The sequence below is a fragment of the Crinia signifera genome, chromosome 7, assembly GCF_055691185.1.
Source record: "Crinia signifera chromosome 7, ASM5569118v1, whole genome shotgun sequence".
Taxonomy (NCBI): Eukaryota; Metazoa; Chordata; class Amphibia; order Anura; family Myobatrachidae; genus Crinia; species Crinia signifera.
The window spans coordinates 58,871,196-58,894,973 of NC_139223.1; the positions used below are offsets into that span (position 1 = coordinate 58,871,196).

The 23,778-nt window shown below is 49.4% G+C and overlaps 1 long non-coding RNA gene across 1 annotated transcript; it reads right to left on the reverse strand.

The window, feature by feature from the left end:
• Positions 1-7,885: 7,885 nt before the first annotated feature.
• Positions 7,886-22,129, reverse strand: LOC146020207 (uncharacterized). The gene is made up of 6 exons (XR_014450734.1): positions 21,990-22,129; positions 20,614-20,700; positions 20,465-20,518; positions 19,085-19,134; positions 16,527-16,576; positions 7,886-8,260 (listed from the first exon to the last, which is right to left on the reverse strand). It is a non-coding gene; the product is annotated as an uncharacterized LOC146020207 (long non-coding RNA).
• Between the last annotated feature and the right edge of the window lie 1,649 nt (positions 22,130-23,778).

A 23,778-nucleotide genomic window follows, 5' to 3' on the forward strand; every position in this document is an offset into this window, starting at 1 on the left:
TTTCACGGCGCCGCCACGCACACAGTCTGTCTCAGAAACTTGGCAGCTTGCCAGACGCTCTGTTTAACTGTGCGCGTGCCGCTCTAGCTCTGTTTAACTGTGTGCGTGCCGCTCTAGCTGTAAGCTACGTATTGTAAGCTACGTTATCAGTGTAGCGCCGGACAGCAGCAGCAGCGCGCTGCCCAGGCGCTGACAGGTCACTGTGGTACTTGTAGTTCCACAGTGAAATAGGCAGTCCTGCGCACCGCTGACAACGGGGGCATGTAAAGTGGACACCCCGGCACACCGCTGACGTGCCAGGGCTTCTAAACTACACACCCCGGCACACCGCTATCAAAGGGGGTGTCCCCCATGTAGACGCTAAAACGTAGGCGCTAAACCGTCTGAATCCAGACTGCCTGCAAGCCGCTAAGAAGGGGGAGTCTGGATTTAGACGCTAAAGCGTCTGAATCCAGACGCCCTGCAAGCCGCTAAGAAGCGGGGTTTCTGGATTTAGACGCTAAAGCATCTGAATCTAGGCTCCCTGCAAGCCGCTAAGGTGGTGGGGCATCTAAAATTAGACGCTAAAGCGTCTGAATTTAGTTGGGTCTAGGGGTACATCTAAATTTAGACGCTAAAGCATCTAAATTTAGTTGGGTCTAGGGGTACACTATTAAACCTGTCCACAATGACACTAGTCGACGCAACAGCTGTCGACCTTGTAAATTCCACTATCCACACCAACCCGAAGCATGGCGAGCCCCGCGAGGGGCGGCGGTACGCGTCCTACGACCTTTTCATACCCCCACTATCCACGTCGGCGTTGAGTTGATCTTACAAAGTGTGGCGAGCGCAGCGAGCCCGAAGCGTGGCGAGCTTAGTGAGCCCCGCGAGGGGACGCGGATTACCTGTGAAGTAATCCGCGTCCCCTCGCGGGGCTCGCTGCGCTCGCCACACTTTATAAAATCAACTCCACGCCGACGTGGATAGTGGGGGTATGAAAAGGTCGTAGGACGCATACCGCCGCCGCTCGCCACGCTTCGGGTTGGCGTGGATAGTGGTGCGGTTTCATGGAACACATTCACACCTGCAAACTCATACACCTGAGACAGTAATGACGAAATTTTTTGTAACTATTAACTGGTTTTTAGTTAAATGTAACCGAGAAAACTGAGGTAAAAATCTCAGAAGAAGAAGCTGCTGCTGCGTCCTCACCGCCACCACTTGCAGAGGAATCAGCTGCAGATGTGGATGCTGTCGGCTCTGCGTCGTCATCATCCTTCTCAAGTAGGGGGAGCAGGGTCAGTGCATACAGGATGCGCTTGAAGGGGTCCTGGGCGCCTAAACTCTGCCTCCACATAAACTCCTGGAGGTACGAGTCCAGGTGATGGCGCGTGGTCCCCCTTTGGCGCTTATTGCGCCACTTGCAACTGCCCCACAAGCGCTCAATGTTCTGGGTGTGGACCCCAGTGTCAGGATCCACAAAGTTATACTTATGATTCACCTTTCCGTGCTGGTACCCGGCCTGCTCCAGCTGCTGTGTGTTATACGCCCTCCAGCAGTCGGTGAATATTGTGGTGCCTGGTTCCACGTGGGCCTCAATGGCAGCCATTAGGGTGGTTGCATCCCGCCGCTCCACTGCAGTAAAGAAACACTGGCCGGTCTCCCTCGAGATGCCCCCGAATACCCTTTGCTGGGGCAGGATCAGTCCCACATTACTTTTCCTCTTAACGTAGAGGCTTTCATCTGCCTCCACGATAGTACCTGGCCCTCCAATCCTCTGCTGAGGCTGCGCTAGCAGGTCCACCGTGCAGGCCTCCCTCATGAGATTGTTATAGAGGACTGCTGTCTTCTGGGAGATGTTCAGCTGGCGGTCGCAAAATTTTGGTCAGCTTTTCCGCCCAGCAGTAGATGAAGCGGATCAGGGTGACGAATCTGAGATGAGACCTCACGCTCAACTTCTTGCGCCAGCTGCGAATGTGACAGCGCCACATGCGCTCCTTCACGCTCAGCCTCATGGGGTGGCCATTGGGGCAGGTCTGGGTCTGTGGCAGGAATTGGTGGGCCTGCAGGAATGCCACCGCCTCCTCCTCTGTCTGCGGCAGACTGAACAGAGTCAGACGCTCCAGCGCCATAGTCAGGTTCGCCACTGCCATCATACACCTCCGTCTCTCACACAGTGCTACTACTGACTGACTACACTAACTGCGTAGCGCTCTGAGGGGTGAATTTATGAAGCTTGGAGAAGTGTTATCTATCCCCATAAAGAACGTTATGAGCAAGGTGATAATGGTTCAGCCAATCAGCTACAATATGTAAATTGACAGGTAAGAGCTGATTGGCTGAACCATTATCACCTTGCTCATAACGTTCTTTATGGGGATAGATAACACTTCTCCAAGCTTCATAAATTCACCCCTGACTGACTACGTTACGCTGTCCGCGCAGTACTAAGCACAGACTGTGCACGCGAAGTGTCAGGAGTGTGAATTCAGACTCTAAAAGCGTCTAAAATGTTAGCGTCTACATTGGGGACACCCCCTTTGATAGCGGTGTGCCGGGGTGTGTACTTTAGAAGCCCCGTTTGTGTGCCGGGGTGTCCTGTTTATACGCTACATTTCATTACATTATAGCTAGAGTGGCACGCGCAGCGCTACGCTACACTACATTATAGCCAGAGTGGCACGCGCAGCGCTACGCTACATTACATTATAGCTAGAGTGGATCGCGCAGCGCTACGCTACATTACATTATAGCTAGAGGGGCACGCGAGCATCTGGCAAGCTGCCAAGTTTCTGAGACACAATAAAGAAGAATAAATGAAATCAGTTTACTTGGACGCACTCCTCATCCACATGGTCTTCAATGACTTAAAAATAAAATTATTATGTCGTACCTTCGGGTATACGTCCAAGTAAACTGATTTATTTTCTTCTTATTTATTGTGTACCTATATCTAAATCAGTAGACAGCACCCTAAGCCAGTAGGGGATATATATTAAAGTCCTTCCTGACTGACAGCCTTGCCATCCACTAATTGTAAATCCTTATTGAAATATATGGTGCGGGTCCCCCACACACTCTCTCTTTGCCAAGTTTCTGAGACAGACTGTGCTCGTGGCGGCGCCGTGAAACTACACAAGTACCCATCGGGTAAACCAGCTCACTGCACTTGCCATGCATCGGGTAAGCCAGGTCACTGTACTCCCCATGCATCGGGTAAGCACAGGGCCGTCTTTTCGTATGGGCTTAATGGGCACTTGCCCAGGGGCCCCAGGTGTATAAGGGCCCTATGCTGATAGTTGAGGATCCCCTTTTTCCAGGGATACCAGAATTTTGAAAATCGGCCCTGGGGAACTGGAGATATCCAACTTCAAAGCAGCAGTCCACATCCGACCTGTTAATTGCAATTCCCAGTCATATTTCTCAGGTTCTCTCTGATTTATGGTGTGTACACACTTGTACAATGTGCATGAGATTTTGACTATATAGTCAAAATCTCATCTGGATCTCATGCAGATCACACAGGTTTTATCTCTTGTGATCCCGATGCGATCCCGATGCGCGCTCCCGTATCGCAGCCAGAAAGTCCTGGCTGCATTGACTATATAGTGCAGATCTGCACTATATAGTCTAAATTGTATGCAGATAGTCTAAATTGTATATATTGTATGCAGATAGTCTAAATTGTAATTTAGTCTAAATTTTACAAGTTTGTACACACCATAAGAGTTTTTCTGAGTAAAAGCTGGGACTCTCCCCTTTCTGGCGACACTAGCGTCTTGTCTCTATCATGCCTAGAACCAGAGATATCAGCCTTCCAGCAGCCGGTCCCTGCTCCAGCTCCAAACATCTGGTGTACAGTTTTATATTTTTGTCAATGGATTGCTCTGGCTTCTGATCTCTGATCCCCAAGTTCCCAGCACCTATTGAAAGTTGGGATTTTTATACTATTGAAGGCTAAGAAATCTATTTCCAGATCATGGCGATATCTGCAGTCAAACAAGCTGCACTTAATAATAATAATAATAATGATATTTATATAGCACTTTTCTCCCAATAGGACTCAAAGTGCTTCACACATTGTCTTTACAGCTCGAAATACAAAACAAGCTTAACAGTAGATGTCAGTGAAATGCTTGAGTAAATAAGTATGTCTTTAGTCTATTTTTAAAGGATTCTATAGTGGGCGCTTCTCGCACTGTGCGAGGAAGAGAGTTCCACAGAGTTGGAGCAGCAAAGTTTAAAGCTCGACCCCCAGATGAATTCAGGGAGATTCTGGGTACTGTTAGTAGTCCTTCTTCAGTGGATCGTAGTAATCGAGTAGGACAGTAAGGGATCAGCAGCTGTTGCAGGTACCTTCGGCCCTGGTCATGTAGGGCCTTGAAAGTGAGTAAGCCAATCTTGAAAACGATTCGCCATTTTACAGGTAGCCAGTGAAGGGCGTAGAGAATGGGAGTTATGTGGCAGGAGCGGGGCTGGTTAGTTAATAGTCTGGCGGCTGCATTTTGTACCAGCTGCAAGCGGTGCAATTCTTTTGCTGGAAGACCCAGGTAGAGAGCATTGCAGTAGTCTAGTCGTGATGATATAAATGCATGTATGACTTTAGGAAGGTCTACTGAGGGAATTAAATGCTTGATTCTGGCTATGTTTCTCAGATGAAAGAATGAGGATTTGATTGTGGCTGACACCTGATGTTTAAGTGTCAGGCCATTATCCAGGACAACACCAAGATTCCGCACATGATCAGAGTTTTTTAGTGCTGTGCCCCCCAGCTTAAGACCTGTCAGTTGGCTATGCTGCCGTCTTGTCCTGTGATTTATCATCAGGACTTCTGTTTTATCTGGGTTCAGTCTCAGCCAACTGGCACTCATCCACTCCTGGAGCTCAGCTAGGCAGCCATTTAAGGTTGTTATTGTGTTAACGGTGCCTGGAGCAAAGGACAGGTACAGTTGGGTATCATCTGCATAGCAGTGGTAGACCAGGCCGTGACATCTGATTATGTCACCAAGTGGAAGCATGTATACTGCAAAAAGCATGGGAGATAGTATAGAGCCCTGTGGGACACCACAAGACAATGGCACTGGTGGTGAAGAGTATACTCCCGATGCAACTCTCTGTGACCTGCCAGCGAGAAATGATTTGAACCAGCTAAGGACTGTGCCACCCAGGCCACAGAAATTCTTCAGGCGCTCAATTAGAATCCCATGGTCAATGGTGTCAAATCCACTTTCACTGGAAAATGATGAATATTAAGCCCACTCCATTACCCAACCCTCCCCTGCGTATAAAACACCCTCCACCTCTGTGGAAGTCATTTACAAGGGACCCTTTATTCAGCTCAGTGCCTCCTTCCACACGTTAGTGTTCACCCTCCCACCACCTGTGCAGTAAAGGAGTAATTAGCAGACGTTACTGCTCCAGGTCCTACATGTTGAGTGGAAGATAGAGCACCCCCTGCCACCCGTGGGACATCAAAGCTGCTGCTGATACCACCCCCCACCACTAGGAGGGGAGAATGGGTAAGGGCCCCAGTGCATTGCTTTGCCCAGGGGCCCACACTGCTGTTAAGACGGCCCTAGGTAAGCTAGGTCACTGCACTCGCCATGCATGAGTAAGCCAGCTCACTGCACTCGCCATGCATGGGTAAGCCAGCTCACTGCAGTCACCATGCATCGAATAAACCATCTCACTGCAATCGCCATATATCGGTTTAGCCAGGTCACTGCACTCACCATGCATCGGTTAAGCCAGCTCACTGCACTCGCTACACATTGGGTAAGCCAGCTCACTGCACTCCCCATGCATCAGGTAAACCAGCTCACTGCACTCATCATGCATTGGGTAATCCAGCTCCCTACGCCCCCCAATCGCACCCCCCAACGGGTTACCAGCCTTTATCCTAGTCCACACACATGAAGAGGAAATCAGGCAAAATGCTGCTAAAACCATGTTGGCCTTTTGTCAACCTAATGCATGACGACCATATGGCTCTGACCTGGTGACTATATACCTAGACATGTAATCTACCATCTGGATCCAGTAATGTCTGATGTGATTGGCTGACAAGTGGGCGGCATAGAAACAAAACTATTTAAAGTGCTGTAGTCCAATGTACGGATGTGTCCTCATACAGCTAACCGCTCTGTGCCTTGTAGACGCTCCACCACATCCCCATTCACATACTGGAGTCATTGGGGCAGATGTATTAAGCCTTAACAAGAGATAAATGCAAGGGTGATAAGGAGAGATAAACGTCCAGCCAATCAGCTCCTTACTGACTTTTTTCAAACACAGCCTGTAACATGACAGTTAGCAGGTGATTGGCTGGATGTTTATCTCTCCTTATCACCCTTGCATTTATCTCTTGTTAAAGCTTCATACATCTGCCCCATTGTTCCCAAATGTTTGATCCTAATTGGCTAATAGTGTACTAGGACGGCTACTAGTGTAGGATTTGCTCTATGTAGGGTTACTATACGTTTGGTGGCAAAGGAATTAATATAAAGTTACAGAGTGTAACGATGTCTGGCCAATTACCTAGACCAGGGCCGCCGATAGGAGGGTGCTATGGGTACAGCTGTCCCAGGCCCCGGGCTCTGAAAGGGCCCGAGCAGCTAATTTTTCCGATCGCAACCCCCTCCGGTTGCCTCCGCTGTGCTGCCTGTGCTGCGCGCAGTGCACTGAACGAAGCACAGGCTTCTTCAATGCAGGACGCCAATGGCCATTTAAAATTCTACACTGGCTTTTGAGCCAATCAGAGCTCATGTACCGTTAGCCAATCAGAGCGGCTGCCAGTACACAAGCTCTGATTGGCTCACCAGCCTGTGCTGCATTTTAATTGGCTGCAGGCGTCCTGCAATGAAGAAGCCTTTTCTTCGGGACCTGCTGCGTTCAGCATAAGGGGATGAGGGAGCAGGAGTCGGGTGGTAAATGAAGGGAAAGGGGGAAGATGGGGGGGTGGGACCCGGACTGGAAATCAGTCCCAGGCCCCAAAATTCCTAGTGGCAGCCCTGACCAAGGCTGTGCTTTTTTCTGGGTTTTGCACCTTGATTAAGGACTGGTGTTTTGGTCCGGGGTTATTTTGTGTTTTAAGTATATACCAATGTAGACGGGAGTGCTTACATCCAGGCCTGTCACATAAGCTTTGATGCTGGTAGCTCAGACTATAATGTGATTGAATGGACGTGTACACTCATTGGTTTGTATTGTGATTCTGTTACCTACAGAAATCAGAAGCGAGGGAAAAGCCAATGGTAAACGTGTGTAGTACATAATGCAGGGAGGCTTCCAACCACCAGATAGGAGGGATGACAAAGCTCAAAGTTATATAATAAGCCTGGTGTTAGCATCTCCTACTGGGAGCCCGGATGCAGGGACATGGCGTGGATGTGTCTTAGTAATCTCTGATTATTACTGAATGCAAATACCTTAAATATTAGCCCACTACCCTACTCTTGTTATTAGTAGCTTTAGCACAAGCAGGCGTTACACAGATATTATATGGAGGTTATGCTTTATTGATGCTTCTGTAGGTGGTAAGAAGCCGCATACACTTGGCCCATGGTGGCAGATGTTATGTTGCTGGTGTACCGGGACGGGGTATAGCTTGTCTGTTGGTGAGGGTTACTATGGTAACCGCTGCCTGATGGTATGAGTAGGGGTTCTGTCTGAGACACTTGTGATGGGAAGGAGGGGGGGGGACTGGTGTTATGCCTGGATCATTGCATGGGATGTCTTCGTTGGTCTGAAGCTGTGGCCCTGTGATGATCCATAGGGCCTACAAAAAAGGTTGGACGCAACTGTCTGATAGGTAGATGTATGATGCAGCGATAATGGAGGAGAATTGAGCCAGAGGAGAATTGTCACATAGCAACACTACTCCTCTACCTCACTTCTTCTCCATTATCGCTGCTTCATACATCTACCCCTGACACCCACACCAAGAGGGCAGGTTATTTCCTGTGGGGGAATTACCTGCTCTCTTGGTGTGGGACTCAGAAATGATTATCACAAGGAACCCAAATGATCATCACAGGGTCACAGCTTACTGACACCACATGCTCCCCATTATGGTGAACACCCCCCCAGTGACCCAGATGATGGATGGAACCCCCTAATTCTGTGGCAGCGGTTACGCTATAGATGTTACTTGACAGTTGTCACTCGCTATACCCCATCCGAAGCCCATTCCTAATACAGGACTGGGACCACCACGGCCAGCAGGGATCCATAGGAGATTTGCGATGTTACTGCAATAACTGGTGGTGAGTGATCACCCCTGTAAAGAGAAGAGAATCCTGGTTACTGAGACAGGCCATGGGAGTCATGTACCCAATACACACAGCATATAAGGGCACACAAATCTACATTGTGAGGGAGAGGCACTGGTATAACACTACACTTCTCCTAGCTTATGTAGTAGCTGGGTTACAGGGCCCTGGTGTGAGTGGGTGAGAGGTTGGGGCATGTACCTGTGTGTTCCTTATGTTGTAGTGTCAGGGCTGGGTGCCTCATACAGTAGTATCTGGGTTACAGGGCCCCGGTGTGAGTGGGTGAGAGGTTGGCGGCCTGTACCCTGTGTGTTCCCTATGTTATAGTGTCAGGGCTGGGTGCCTCATACAGCAGTAGCTGGGTTACAAGGCCCCGGTGTGAGTGGGTGAGAGGTTAACGGCCTGTACCCTGTGTGTTCCCTATGTTATAGTGTCAGGGCTGGGTGCCTCATACAGTAGTAGCTGGGTTACAGGGCCCCGGTGTGAATGGATGAGAGGTTGGCAGCCTGTACCCTGTGTGTTCCCTATGTTATAGTGTCAGGGATGGGTGCCTCATACAGTAGTAGCTGGGTTACAGGGCCCTGGTGTGAGTGGGTGAGAGGTTGGCAGCCTGTACCCTGTGTGTTCCCTATGTTATAGTGTCAGGGCTGGGTGCCTCATACAGTAGTAGCTGGGTTACAGGGCCCTGGTGTGAGTGGGTGAGAGGTTGGCGGCCTGTACCCTGTGTGTTCCCTATGTTATAGTGTCAGGGCTGGGTGCCTCATACAGTAGTAGCTGGGTTACAGGGCCCCGGTGTGAGTGGGTGAGAGGTTGGAGGCTTGCACCCTGTGTGTTCCCTATGTTATAGTGTCAGGGCTGGGTGCCTCATACAGTAGTAGCTGGGTTACAGGGCCCTGGTGTGAGTGGGTGAGAGGTTGGCGGCCTGTACCATGTATGTTCTCTATGTTATAGTGTCAGGGCTGGGTGCCTCATACAGTAGTAGCTGGGTTACAGGGCCCCGGTGTGAGTGGGTGAGAGGTTGGAGGCTTGCACCCTGTGTGTTCCCTATGTTATAGTGTCAGGGCTTGGTGCCTCATACAGTAGTAGCTGGGTTACAGGGCCCTGGTGTGAGTGGGTGAGAGGTTGGAGGCCTGTACCATGTATGTTCTCTATGCTGTAGTGTCAGGGCTGGGTGCCTCATACAGTAGTATCTGGGTTACGGGGCCCCGGTGTGAGTGGGTGAGAGGTTGGCAGCCTGTACCCTGTGTGTTACCTATGTTATAGTGTCAGGGATGGGTGCCTCATACAGTAGTAGCTGGGTTACAGGGCCCTGGTGTGAGTGGGTGAGAGGTTGGCAGCCTGTACCCTGTGTGTTACCTATGTTATAGTGTCAGGGATGGGTGCCTCATACAGTAGTAGCTGGGTTACAAGGCCCTAGGTGTGAGTGGGTGAGAGGTTGGCGGCCTGTAGCCTGTGTGTTCCCTATGTTATAGTGTCAGGGCTGGGTGCCTCATACAGTAGTAGCTGGGTTACAGGGCCCTGGTGTGAGTGGGTGAGAGGTGTGCGGCCTGTACCCTGTGTGTTCCCTATGTTATAGTGTCAGGGCTGGGTGCCTCATACAGTATTAGCTGGGTTACAGGGCCCTGGTGTGAGTGGGTGAGAGGTTGGAGGCCTGTACCCTGTGTGTTCCCTATGTTATAGTGTCAGGGCTGGGTGCCTCATACAGTAGTAGCTGGGTTACAGGGCCCTGGTGTGAGTGGGTGAGAGGTTGGAGGCTTGCACCCTGTGTGTTCCCTATGTTATAGTGTCAGGGCTGGGTGCCTCATACAGTAGTAGCTGGGTTACAGGGCCCTGGTGTGAGTGGGTGAGAGGTTGGCGGCCTGTACCATGTATGTTCTCTATGTTATAGTGTCAGGGCTGGGTGCCTCATACAGTAGTAGCTGGGTTACAGGGCCCCGGTGTGAGTGGGTGAGAGGTTGGAGGCCTGTACCCTGTGTGTTCCCTATGTTATAGTGTCAGGGCTGGGTGCCTCATACAGTAGTAGCTGGGTTACAGGGCCCCGGTGTGAGTGGGTGAGAGGTTGGCGGCTTGCACCCTGTGTGTTCCCTATGTTATAGTGTCAGGGCTGGGTGCCTCATACAGTAGTAGCTGGGTTACAGGGCCCCGGTGTGAGTGGGTGAGAGGTTGGCGGCCTGTATCCTGTATGTTCTCTATGTTATAGTGTCAGGGCTGGGTGCCTCATACAGTAGTAGCTGGGTTACAGGGCCCCGGTGTGAGTGGGTGAGAGGTTGGAGGCTTGCACCCTGTGTGTTGCCTATGTTATAGTGTCAGGGATGGGTGCCTCATACAGTAGTAGCTGGGTTACAGGGCCCCGGTGTGAGTGGGTGAGAGGTTGGAGGCCTGTACCCTGTGTGTTTCCTATGTTATAGTGTCAGGGCTGGGTGCCTCATACAGTAGTAGCTGGGTTACAGGGCCCCGGTGTGAAGGGGTGAGAGGTTGGCGGCTTGCACCCTGTGTGTTCCCTATGTTATAGTGTCAGGGCTGGGTGCCTCATACAGTAGTAGCTGGGTTACGGGGCCCTGGTGTGAGTGGGAGAGAGGTTGGAGGCCTGTACCCTGTGTGTTCCCTATGTTATAGTGTCAGGGCTGGGTGCCTCATACAGCAGTAGCTGGGTTACGGGGCCCTGGTGTGAGTGGGTGAGAGGTTGGCGGCCTGTACCCTGTGTGTTCCCTATGTTATAGTGTCAGGGCTGGGTGCCTCATACAGTAGTAGCTGGGTTACAGGGCCCCGGTGTGAGTGGGTGAGAGGTTGGAGGCCTGTACCCTATGTGTTCCCTATGTTATAGTGTCAGGGCTGGGTGCCTCATACAGTAGTATCTGGGTTACAGGGCCCTGGTGTGAGTGGGTGAGAGGTTGGAGGCCTGTACCCTGTGTGTTCCCTATGTTATAGTGTCAGGGCTGGGTGCCTCATACAGTAGTAGCTGGGTTACAGGGCCCTGGTGTGAGAGGGTGAGAGGTTGGCGGCCTGTACCCTGTGTGTTCCCTATGTTATAGTGTCAGGGCTGGGTGCCTCATACAGTAGTAGCTGGGTTACGGGGCCCTGGTGTGAGTGGGTGAGAGGTTGGCAGCCTGCACCCTGTATGTTTCCTATGTTATAGTGTCAGGGCTGGGTGCCTCATATGGTAGTAGCTGTGTTACGGGGCCCTGGTGTGAGTGGGTGAGAGGTTGGCAGCTTGTACCCTGTATGTTCAATATGTTATAGTGTCAGGGCTGGGTGCCTCATACAGTAGTAGCTGGGTTACAGGGCCCCGGTGTGAGTGTGTGAGAGGTTGGCGGCCTGTACCCTGTGTGTTCCCTATGTTATAGTGTCAGGGATGGGTGCCTCTTACAGTAGTAGCCGGGTTACGGGGCCCTGGTGTGAGTGGGTGAGAGGTTGGCAGCCTGTACCCTGTATGTTCCCTATGTTATAGTGTCAGGGCTGGGTGCCTCATACGTTAGTAGCTGGGTTACAGGGCCCCGGTGTGAGTGGGTGAGAGGTTGGAGGCCTGTACCCTGTGTGTTCCCTATGTTATAGTGTCAGGGCTGGGTGCCTCATACAGTAGTAGCTGGGTTACAAGGCCCCGGTGTGAGTGGGTGAGAGGTTGGGGCATGTACCCTGTGTGTTCCCTATGTTATAGTGTCAGGGCTGGGTGCCTCATACAGCAGTAGCTGGGTTACAGGGCCCTGGTGTGAGTGGGTGAGAGGTTGGCGGCCTGTACCCGGTGTGTTCCCTATGTTAGAGTGTCAGGGCTGGGTGCCTCATACAGTGGTAGCTGGGTTACAGGGCCCTGGTGTGAGTGGGTGAGAGGTTGGCGGCCTGTACCCTGTGTGTTCCCTATGTTATGGTGTCAGGGCTGGGTGCCTCATACAGTGGTAGCTGGGTTACAGGGCCCTGGTGTGAGTGGGTGAGAGGTTGGCGGCCTGTACCCTGTGTGTTCCCTATGTTATGGTGTCAGGGCTGGGTGCCTCATACAGTAGTAGCTGGGTTACAGGGCCCTGGTGTGAGTGGGTGAGAGGTTGGAGGCCTGTACCCTGTGTGTTCCCTATGTTATAGTGTCAGGGCTGGGCAGTGGTGCGAGTAGAAAAAACGACTTAGTGGTACTGTGCTGTGCGCCTCCGGCGCGCAGCGAAAAATGGGCGTGGTCAGGGGAGTGGCCATGGGCGTGGTCATATGACACAAGGGGGGGGTTACATGCCACCGCCCCCCCCCCCCCACAGAGTCTGTACGCCCGCTGACATACTATATAACACCACAATGCCCATGACATACTATATAACACTCCGCGATGCCCATGACATACTATATAACACTCTGCTATGTCCATGACATACTGTATAACACACCATAATGTCCATTACATACTATATAACACCGCAATGCCCATGACATACTATATAACACCGCAATGCCCATGACATACTATATAACACCGCAATGCCCATGACATACTATATAACACTGCAATGCCCATGTCATACTATATAACACCGCAATACCCATGACATACTATATAACACCGCAATGCCCATGACATACTATATAACACTGCAATGCCCATGTCATACTATATAACACCGCAATACCCATGACATACTATATAACACTGTAATGCCCATTACATACTATATAACACACTATAATGCCCGTTACATACTATATAACACACTATAATGCCCATTACATACTATATAACACTGTAATGCCCATTACATACTATATAACACCGTAATGCCCATTACATACTATATAACACTCCGCGATGTCCATGTCATACTATATAACACACTGTAATGCCCATCACATACTATATAACACACCGTAATGCCCATTACATACTATATAACACAGCGTAATACCCATTACTAGAGACAGGATTATATGCAACAAAAAAAGCTTGAAATATGCATGAAAAATACTCACAATATGCATGAAAAGTGTTAAAACATGCTACATTAAATAATAATTTTTAACTTATTTATTTAAAAATCAGGATACAATTGTCTAGTGCTGTACACAGGATTTTTTTTCTTCCTGGCTTCTACATCATACTGCAACGTCCAAAGCTCTTCTTGCATCAACTACACGGACCCTCATCTCCAGCGCCGATGCATCAAATGTCAGCATAGCGTGTGAGGGCAGCGCAGTGGAAGGCTTCCTCCCTGCGCCGCATACTCACTGTCACACAGCATTTTTTCCGCGCCGCGTGATGTCACAACCCTTCCGCCCGCCTCCTCTGCTGCAGAAGTCTGTCTCTTGGTGTAAAGTCCCAGGGCAGGGGCAGGCAAAGGTTCAGGAGCTTCGTAATGGCATCCGCCCCGACTGACTTTTATCAATGGATTGGCAGCCTAGAACAGTGTCAGACATATCGTACATACAAGGTTCCCCACACTGCGCACATATTGCCCCAGCCTGCACACTCTACCACTACCTGGCCAGCAGGAGCAGGGCAAAGCAGTGCTGTAATTCGTGGGTGGTAAGAGGACAGGGCTTAAAATATGCACCATCACTAGATTTTAGGTAAAATATGCAATAACCAGTGAGAATGGGCAAACTATGCAAATGCATATGCAAATATGCAAATGCATATAATCCTGTCTCTACCCATTACATACTATATAACACACCATAATGCACATTACATACTATATAACACACTGTAATACCCATGTCATACTATATAACACTACGCAATGCCCATGTCATACTATATAACACAGTGTAATGCCCATCACATGCTATATAACACTACGCAATGCCCATGTCATACTATATAACACTACGCAATGCCCAACACATACTGTATAACACACCATACACATTTGACACATAAGTGCCACTTACCTACATGCTCAATGCCAGGGGCTTCATGCCGATGCCAAGGTGGACTGAATTTGCTCGTTGCTCAGGGGGATAGATCTGTGCCACTGTGCTCATTGCCCAGGGGGATATATCTGTGCCACTTTTCTCGTTGCCCAGGGGGATAGATCTGTGCCACTTTGCTCGTTGCCCAGGGGGATATATCTGTGCCACTTTGCTCGTTGCCAAGGGGGATATATCTGTGCCACTTTGCTCGTTGCCCAGGGGGATAGATCTGTGCCACTTTGCTCGTTGCCCAGGTGATAGATCTGTGCCACTTTGCTCGTTGCCCAGGGGATAGATCTGTGCCACTTTGCTCGTTGCCCAGGGGGATAGATCTGTGCCACTTTGCTCGTTGCCCAGGGGGATAGATCTGTGCCACTTTGCTCGTTGCCCAGGGGGATAGATCTGTGCCACTTTGCTCGTTGCCCAGGGGGATATATCTGTGCCACTTTGCTCGTTGCCCAGGGGGATAGAACCCCCCCCCCCCCCCCCCCCGGCAGGCAGGCACATACACAGCCCCCTGTGCCTGCCCGCCCGCACGCTCTCGTCTCCCCCGCTGTGTACGCGGGGGAGACGTGCTGCTGCTGCTGCTGCTGCTGCTCCTGATAGTTACAGCTCCTGCTGCTGGACCGCGCGCTAACCAATAGCCGCGCGCGGTCCAGCAGCAGGAGCTGTAACGAAATCATGAGAGCATCAGCAGCAGCAGCAGCACGTCTCCCCCGCGTACACAGCGGGGGAGACGAGAGCAGGGAAGACCCGGCGGGGGGGAGCGGCGCTAGCGCGCATATGTAAGTGGCCACGCCCCCCGCCACTTACATATGCGCACATGCGCAGTAAATATTTCGGCCTATTTGTTATGGCGGTACGGGGTACCGGCACCATTTGTTTTAATGGTACGCCGTACCACCCCGTACCGCCATAGTTGCACCCCTGGGGCTGGGTGCCTCATACAGTAGTAGCTGGGTTACAGGGCCCTGGTGTGAGTGGGTGAGAGGTTGGCGGCCTGTACTCTGTGTGTTACCTATGTTATAGTGTCAGGGCTGGGTGCCTCATACAGTGGTAGCTGGGTTACAGGGCCCTGGTGTGAGTGGGTGAGAGGTTGGCGGCCTGTACCCTGTGTGTTACCTATGTTATAGTGTCAGGGCTGGGTGCCTCATACAGTAGTAGCTGGGTTACAGGGCCCTGGTGTGAGTGGGTGAGAGGTTGGCGGCCTGTACCCTGTGTGTTCCCTATGTTATAGTGTCAGGGCTGGGTGCCTCATACAGTGGTAGCTGGGTTACAGGGCCCTGGTGTGAGTGGGTGAGAGGTTGGCGGCCTGTACCCTGTGTGTTCCCTATGTTATAGTGTCAGGGCTGGGTGCCTCATACAGCAGTAGCTGGGTTACAGGGCCCTGGTGTGAGTGGGTGAGAGGTTGGCGGCCTGTACCCTGTGTGTTCCCTATGTTAGAGTGTCAGGGCTGGGGGCCTCATACAGTAGTAGCTGGGTTACGGGGCCCTGGGGTGAGTGGGTGAGAGGTTGGTGACCTGTACCCTGTGTGTTCCCTATGTTATAGTGTCAGGGCTGGGTACCTCATACAGTAGTAGCTGGGTTACAGGGCCCTGGTGTGAGTGGGTGAGAGGTTGGAGGCTTGCACCCTGTGTGTTCCCTATGTTATAGTTTCAGGGCTGGGTGCCTCATACAGTAGTAGCTGGGTTACAGGGCCCTGGTGTGAGTGGGTGAGAGGTTGGCGGCCTGTACCCTGTGTGTTCCCTATGTTATAGTGTCAGGGCTGGGTGCCTCATACAGCAGTAGCTGGGTTACGGGGCCCTGGTATGAGTGGGTGAGAGGTTGGTGACCTGTACCATGTGTATTCCCTATGTTATAGTGTCAGGGCTGGGTGCCTCATACAGTAGTAGCTGGGTTACAGGGCCCTGGTGTGAGTGGGTGAGAGGTTGGCGGCCTGTACTCTGTGTGTTCCCTATGTTATAGTGTCAGGGCTGGGTGCCTCATACAGTAGTAGCTGGGTTACAGGGCCCTGCTGTGAGTGGGTGAGAGGTTGGAGGCTTGCACCCTGTGTGTTCCCTATGTTATAGTGTCAGGGCTGGGTGCCTCATACAGTAGTAGCTGGGTTACGGGGCCCTGGTGTGAGTGGGTGAGAGGTTGGCGGCCTGTACCCTGTGTGTTCCCTATGTTATAGTGTCAGGGCTGGGTGCCTCATACAGTAGTAGCTGGGTTACTGTTATATACTGTATGTATATGCACAATCGCACCCAGCATAACATCTCGCAGCTGCATAATCATCCAGTGTTTGTATGGCATTGCTATATAGCATCTACATCATATATCCCAGTCACACCACCTACCCCTGCACCTGTCACCATGTCACATGTACAATCAGAAGATATGAAAGTCACTTACAGCATGAAAAGTGCCTCGAAGAGAGATGGCATTTGCTTCCAGAGGGATCTCTGTGGTACATGGAAGAGAATACGATGTATTAGAATGAGCAGAGCATCTAACCAATAGTACAAGCTGATAATGTAGGTTTGTTACACTAATGGCCCCCATACAGGACATCAGCAATTTATTTCTGCAATGTCCCGATATACTTTAATATTTGCAGGCGTCAATGGCAGCTGGTGTCATTCATTACTCTATTATTATATATATTAGCACGGACAGTGTAATGGTTAGTAATACTACTTCACAGCACTGAGGTCATGGGATCGATCCCCACCATGGCCCTAACTGTGCAGAGTTTGTATATTCTCCCCGTGCTTCCGTGGGTTTACTCCGGGTACTCCGGTTTCCTCCTACAATCCCCAAAATTATACTAGTTAGTTAATTGGCTCCCAACAGTAACGAACCCTCGAGTGAATGTGTGTGCATGTACATTTGGTAGGGAATATAGATTGTAGGACTTATTTTGCCCACCTTTTGTAGGTCTCAAATTCAAACTTAGCATTAGGAACCCACCAGAGGTCACCTAGACTCTGGTTGTTGGGCGATTATGTCTTGGCCAAATAATATACCAAGAACCTTGATATTGATCAGTATCAGATAGCAGAGCTTATTATAGTTATTGTGGATGTGTATCATCTCTGTATTTTTCTTTCTTTGTAGAACTGCAAGTCCCAGTATGATATGCGTGTAATTAGGATGTGCAGTCCATGATTCCTTTCCCCCATGTGCCTTGCAGGAGGCAGTAAGGAGTGCAGCACAGAGTCTATACGGTGTCCTGAGCCGGCTGGCATGGGGACGGTGGAGAGTTATGGATAGATGGAGGTGAGTGAGGACTGAGGGACCCATTTATCAAGCAATATTTGCGGCTAAATCCCCGAAAACACATGTTTTCGGGGGTTAACTGCAAATATTAAGTATCACCTAAATGTATCACAGGGGACTGCAGCAGGAATCTCCGATCCCTGCTGCGATCCCCCCCTGCAGTACCGCCGGCCTCATCCTCCATAGGTTTCTATGGGGGATGCGAAGCTGCCCGATGTATCAACATCGGGCAGCCCGGCATCGCAGCCCTGGGCTATCGCCATTCTAATGTGGCGATAGCCCGTTGTAGCCTATGGCTACTTATCGCACACTGCCCGAGTGGCAGTGCGGTCAGCGGGGTCGCGGTGGGTCAGCGCATAACCGCGCATGCGCAGACCCCCCAGCTTCCAGTTCAGGGCTTCGCAGGGACGGGCTCCTTTTCGGAGCCCTGTCCCTGCGCCCTGGCAGATAATACATTTAGCCGAAATGATCGCATTTTACAACGCGATCCTGGGCGGTAATATTCCGCCCAGATCGCATTGGAAATGCGATCATTGATAAATGTGCCCTTGAATGTATTATGGTTGGGAAGCTGAGAGATGAGCCCTATATTCATTTATAAATTACTGTACACTGAAATGCCATAAACTCTGTGACGTAATCTCCAGTGTTTTCCTTTGTCTGTAACATGGGGCCTTATTCTAGTTCACTCTTCCTGACAAAATCCTTCTTAGATGGACAAAACCATGTGCACTCCAGGTGGGGCAGATGTAACTTGTGCAGAGAGAGTTAGATTTGGGTGGGGTTTTACTTCAAATGGAGACATATATTGCAGTGTAAAATTAAAGCAGCCAGTATTGACCCTGCACAGAAACAAAGTAACTCACCCAAATCTAATTCTTGATCTGCCCCCCTGCAGTGCACACGGTTTTGTCCATCTAAGAAGGATTTTGTCAGAAAGAGTGAACAAGAATAAGGCCCATGGTGATGTGTGTATCGTGTGCTCTGTACACACTAGGCAATATAATGAGCGCTTTTGCTAATTTTGACACTTCTGAGTGATATCGTTCATTATATTGTCCAGTGTGTACTGTATGCTTGCAATGACTGCCGACGCACACTCCTGTCTTCTGTTAACAGGGTCCACTATGCAGAATACATCATTGCCCCCTCTCCCCCCACTACCGGTATACGGTCGCTAGGTCGACACTATTAAGGTCATCACACATTGGGTCGACCACTGAAGGTCGACAGCTTCATTAGGTCGACATGGCTTTAGATCGACAGGGTCATATGGTTGATACATGCATCAGGTCGACAATGGGAAGGTCAACAGTCAAAAGGTTGATGCAGGTTTTTCATGTTTTTTTGGAGCCAACATTTGCCGACCGATGTCGACATTCCCATTTTTGACCTAATGCATATGTATAATGAAGGTCGACATAATTGCCCATATTGCCCATACCCCAATTACCACCGCCACTGCTTTCCCCGCTGCCAGCATCGCCAAGTGTGTATGCACTTGCCGATGGTGGGTCCCCGTGACTGCCGTAATTACTGTATTGTTGCCGTTGGTGATATACAGTAATCGTGTGGTGTTGATTTGTAGTGATCGATAATTATGTACCACAGACCCCACCACCAACCATTACCATCTAGGGTATACAAGAGGGCATATTCCTAATGTGATGTGCAGATATATAGTGACGTACCAGTTTGTTTGCCACGCTGGGAGCACTTTTTCTTGCCAGATGTAATAGTTCTGTAGATAAAAAGCAAAATAAGAGTCATTCTGGTTCCTTGGCTTCTCCAGACGCCTGTGTATGGGCAGTGCGGCTATACATTATTACATGGCTCCCATCATGACCCATTCCAGGAGAGACAAATGCTCTGTTCCTGGATTTCCCTCTTAATTCCCTAGTTAATTGATGAGACCATTGTGTCGGGCGATCATACATTTACAGGGAATTCCGGAAGAGCAGTTACCCCTCCTGGGCCAGGTCATGTTGGGAAGATGCCACACATTGGACCTTATTCAGGTCCGTTCGTACAGACCCATTCATTCCCAAGGGGTCCAATGTTTTGCATCTGCCCATGCGCAGGGTCATTTATGCGCATGTGCAGAAACACGCACAAACTGTCCGCAGGGTGCACACACCCATCCTTGCGAGTGGAGGGCGCGCGGGGGGAGGGTTGGAAGGTCGATCCAACAGCATATGGGAACGCTCAGCATTTCATGGGCATGACGTGGGTGAGGGGGGCGGGCAGCTGACATCACCAAATGTGAGCTGTCCGCCCACTTCCCTCAGAATGTGCACGCAGATGTAAGGTTGCTCGGAGACCACAGGCTGCATGTTTATGTACCACCATTCGCAAGGCGGGATCTGGCTGATTCGCAAGGAATGCGAATTTGCATCCGAGCGAATCAGCCAGAATAATCTCCATTGGACCTTACTCAGGTCCGTTCGTAGGTCCATGTGCATTCGCACAGGGTCAATGTGCATGCGGCCACGTCAAACAAACTGTTCACTGGGTGTGCCCACCCTTCCTTGTGAGCAGAGGGCATGGGGGGGGCGGCCCATTAGGATGTTTCATGGGCATTCCCATGAGAACGCTGGGCGTTCTCACGCTAATGGGCCAATAACGTGGGTGTGGGGGGCGGCCATTGTGCCTGATTCAGATGCGTTGTAACTGAGCGATTGTTGGTACATTGTGCATGCATCACAGCCGCAGCGCGTACATGACAAGGTGCCTCCGCTCGCAGCTAGGAATCAGTCACAGAACGATTGTTGGGATGAGGCTCCTGATAGTAATTAGTGATCCTTTCGCAATTCATTTGCACGGGGCGTTTTCTATTTTTGTCTAGGTGGCAGCGATCTACTCGCAGACAACTGCAACTTCTCAGATTAGTGATCAAGTCTGAATCAGGCCCATAGTGCTTCAAACTGCATTGCTACCATGTCGGCATTCTTGGTCCGGCAAAACACCATCCTGCTTCTAGTTGTCAACATTCTCACCCGCTCCAATGATAGATATATAATATTATGTATCAGAAAAGGGATCAGCTTCATGTCTTCAAGTACTTTGCTTACCGGCAAGGAATCCCTTAAATGCCTTCCACATCCATGATCGATCCATTCTAACAGCTGTTGGATGGAAGAGAGCAGTAATATTATACATATGAACACATTTGCTGGAGTAGGATAAGTCATCTAATAGTGTAATTGAAAGAAAAACTTACCCTTCCAACTGGTGATGCAGTATAGATGTTTTACTATATAGCAGGTTACCCACAAGCGTTGATGGACACTGCTGTAGAGCTAGTAATCTGGAAAGGAAAGAGTTAATTCAATATAAGAAACCACAAGGGAGAGTGGAAAGTAAAGGCCCATACACACTAGGCGATGTTCAGCTGAAAATCACCTAGTGTGTATGCCCCAGTGATGGCCAACTAGCGATGATGCCTGTTCCCGCATCATTTGTTGGCTGGTATTAGCAGCATGTCTAGCGATGATGGGTGATTTTCATCCATCATTGCTGTGTGTGTGTGTTTATGGCTGATGAGCTGAAGGATGAGACACTTTCAGCCCGGCTGACTGCCCCACTCCCTCCCCCTGTTCCCCGCCCGCCCTGCCCCACACAGAGCATACAGTACACCGCTCGGCCACATAGCCTGGCTGACCGCCCCGCTCCGTTTTGTCACCCCGTGAAGCAGAAGAAGCAGCGCCTCCAGCAGCAAGCTCCAGCTTCCCATAATATTAAAGCAGCTAAATAAACCACTGCCACCAATATGAATCATTACTGTCCGCAATATACTGTATACAGTGCTGGCACAGGACAGCAATGTATGTATTTGCACAACTGGCCACCAATGTTTATTAATAAAATAGTAGGCGGTAACGTGTACAAATATATGAGCAATATACAGTATATGTTACTGCTGCCACTGCCCACCAATGTTATTAATAATAGGCAGTATGGTATACATTGCTGGCACGGGGGAGAGGAATTATAGTTATGTCTCCCCCAAACCATTTAGCTTTTGTTACTACATACAATTAGTTATATTCTGATTATTAGTTGTGCTATTTGTAGTTTCTGCATACATTTACTAACCATGTATAAAGCATAGTTGCCTACCCTGCTGCATTCTACAGGAGACTCCCTGAAATAGCAGCAATCTCCTTCTCTCCCTCATTAGTCTAGCAATCTCCATCATTTCTCCTAGCTTACATTACACTGTTACATTTTGGTGAAAAAAGGAATGAGAGATAAATACATTTACATTGAATCATCAGCACCATTTCCCAGCACTTTACCAAGTATAGTATCTCTTACTAACTGCTTTGGGGCTCATCTACATTTGGATATAAGTCATTTTAAAAGATTCCTCTCAAATGTAGCAGTACACACCCACAATTCTAGGTGCCATGTTCACAATGTCTTTTCACAATCTCTCCAGATATGGAACTAGACACGCCCTTTGGGTTGAGCATGACACGCCCCCCTCAATGGGGCACTGTGCAAATTCTACTACCAACTATAATCTCCCTGAAAGTAGTTTTCAAAAGTAGGCAAGTATGGTATAAAGTAGGTACCCTAGTAAATAGCACTTACATGACACTTGTGCTCTCCTCTGAAGGTGCAGCAGAAATGGCCGCTACAAGCTTGACTGTGCAGGAAGTGTTCTTATGACATCACAACAGCCTCATTGACCAAGCAGCCACCAGTAAGTGTTCTCATTGAATCGGTGTTCTATTGTCATTTCTATTCAAGACATAAAACCATGTAATCTCCTCATATATTAAAGGGTATAAGCAGTGGTGGCCCTTGGGGATGCAGCATAGATCAAAATTCAGTTAGGGATCTGCACCAACTGCCAGTGAGTCCTGGACACCAATGTTTGGTGGCAGTTGGTGTGTTTTAGACTATACTGCAGTCCCACCCCTGGGGCCACCATTGGGTATAAGGTGTCAGATAATATAGAAGGACAGATGACATTAATGTCCAAAAGAAAGACAATTACAGTATGCGATATGTATAAATATATGCAAAATGGTCTTGTGTAGTATCTGTATATCACACTGCCATCAAATGTAAAGCTAGTATTGTAACTGAGAGTGCTGTGCAATGTCTGTATAGAATAATGTCAGTTATTTTTATCATCAGTTACAATACTAGCTTTACATATGATGGCAGTGTGATATACAGATATTGCACAAGACCATAAACTCGCCATCGGGTATCCCCAGGTCCACACTTTACAAATCACACACTAAACCTTAACTTAACCTTAATCAACTAACTTATCTAATAAAAAAAAGACACGGGCACAAAGTGCTGGCATTTCAAAATGAATGTCAAATTTATTTTGACAATTAACTATAACTATAAATGGTGGCGGCACTAAAGAACGGTCACTATAGGAAAGTGGGGTTTAAAGATGAATACACATACACACCATCGCTGGTGATCACTCTCCCTGGTCATCCACCCAGGCAGGTGGTGTGGCCATCCCCCGGACAGAAGCATGGACCCATGACAATCAATGTCAAGGGAGAGTGCACCTCACATAGGCCCTTATTCTGATTGACGCGGACTTTACCGCATTCTTACGGATCGCGTCTTTTCGGCGTCTGCGCATGCGTGGAGAACGCAACGCGCATGTGCCACGCCTTGACTCCGTACCAGTTCGGCCAAATCCCGTACAAAACTGTTCCCCGCAATCAGTCGGGAAATATGGGCGTATTATGGGCGTCATGCGGAATGACACATGGGCGTAGTTTCAAAGTGGGCAAAACGGGGCGGAAACATGGGCGGACACGGGGGAGTACACTTATGTTGGGGGGCGTACATTCGGATAGCACTCCGAATGCACGCGATCAAAAGGGGAAGAAATGTGCGGTGTCCACAAGTGTACTATTGCTTTGCGGACACCACTCGTTCATGCGGTAGGCGAACGTACGCCTAATGACTACAAGCATTAACACCTGAACCCAATAGAATCGACTCCTTTACTCATTACTCACTAATAGGCCGCTTGTCAGTGCTTTAATTGAAACCATTGCTGCTTCAAGGAACCCTTCCTAAACACCCACATATCCTGTACTTGTCAGACACTTTAAAACTGCTAACAATGGACATGACAGAATATTAATACTAGCAATACACATGTGTATTCGACATGTACTCATGAAACCACACATTTTTGGGTAAAGTAAAAAAATTTATTTATATACATGTCACAGTCAATGCCACTGTGATGCAATGACCAAAAAATACAAAATAAAAAAAATAAACAACATGGCAGGAATGTAGCAAAATAAATAATTTTTATGAGGATAGGTAATTGAATAAGTGGGTCATGTGATGTCTTGCAGAAGATACTTAATAGTGGGTTGTTTGG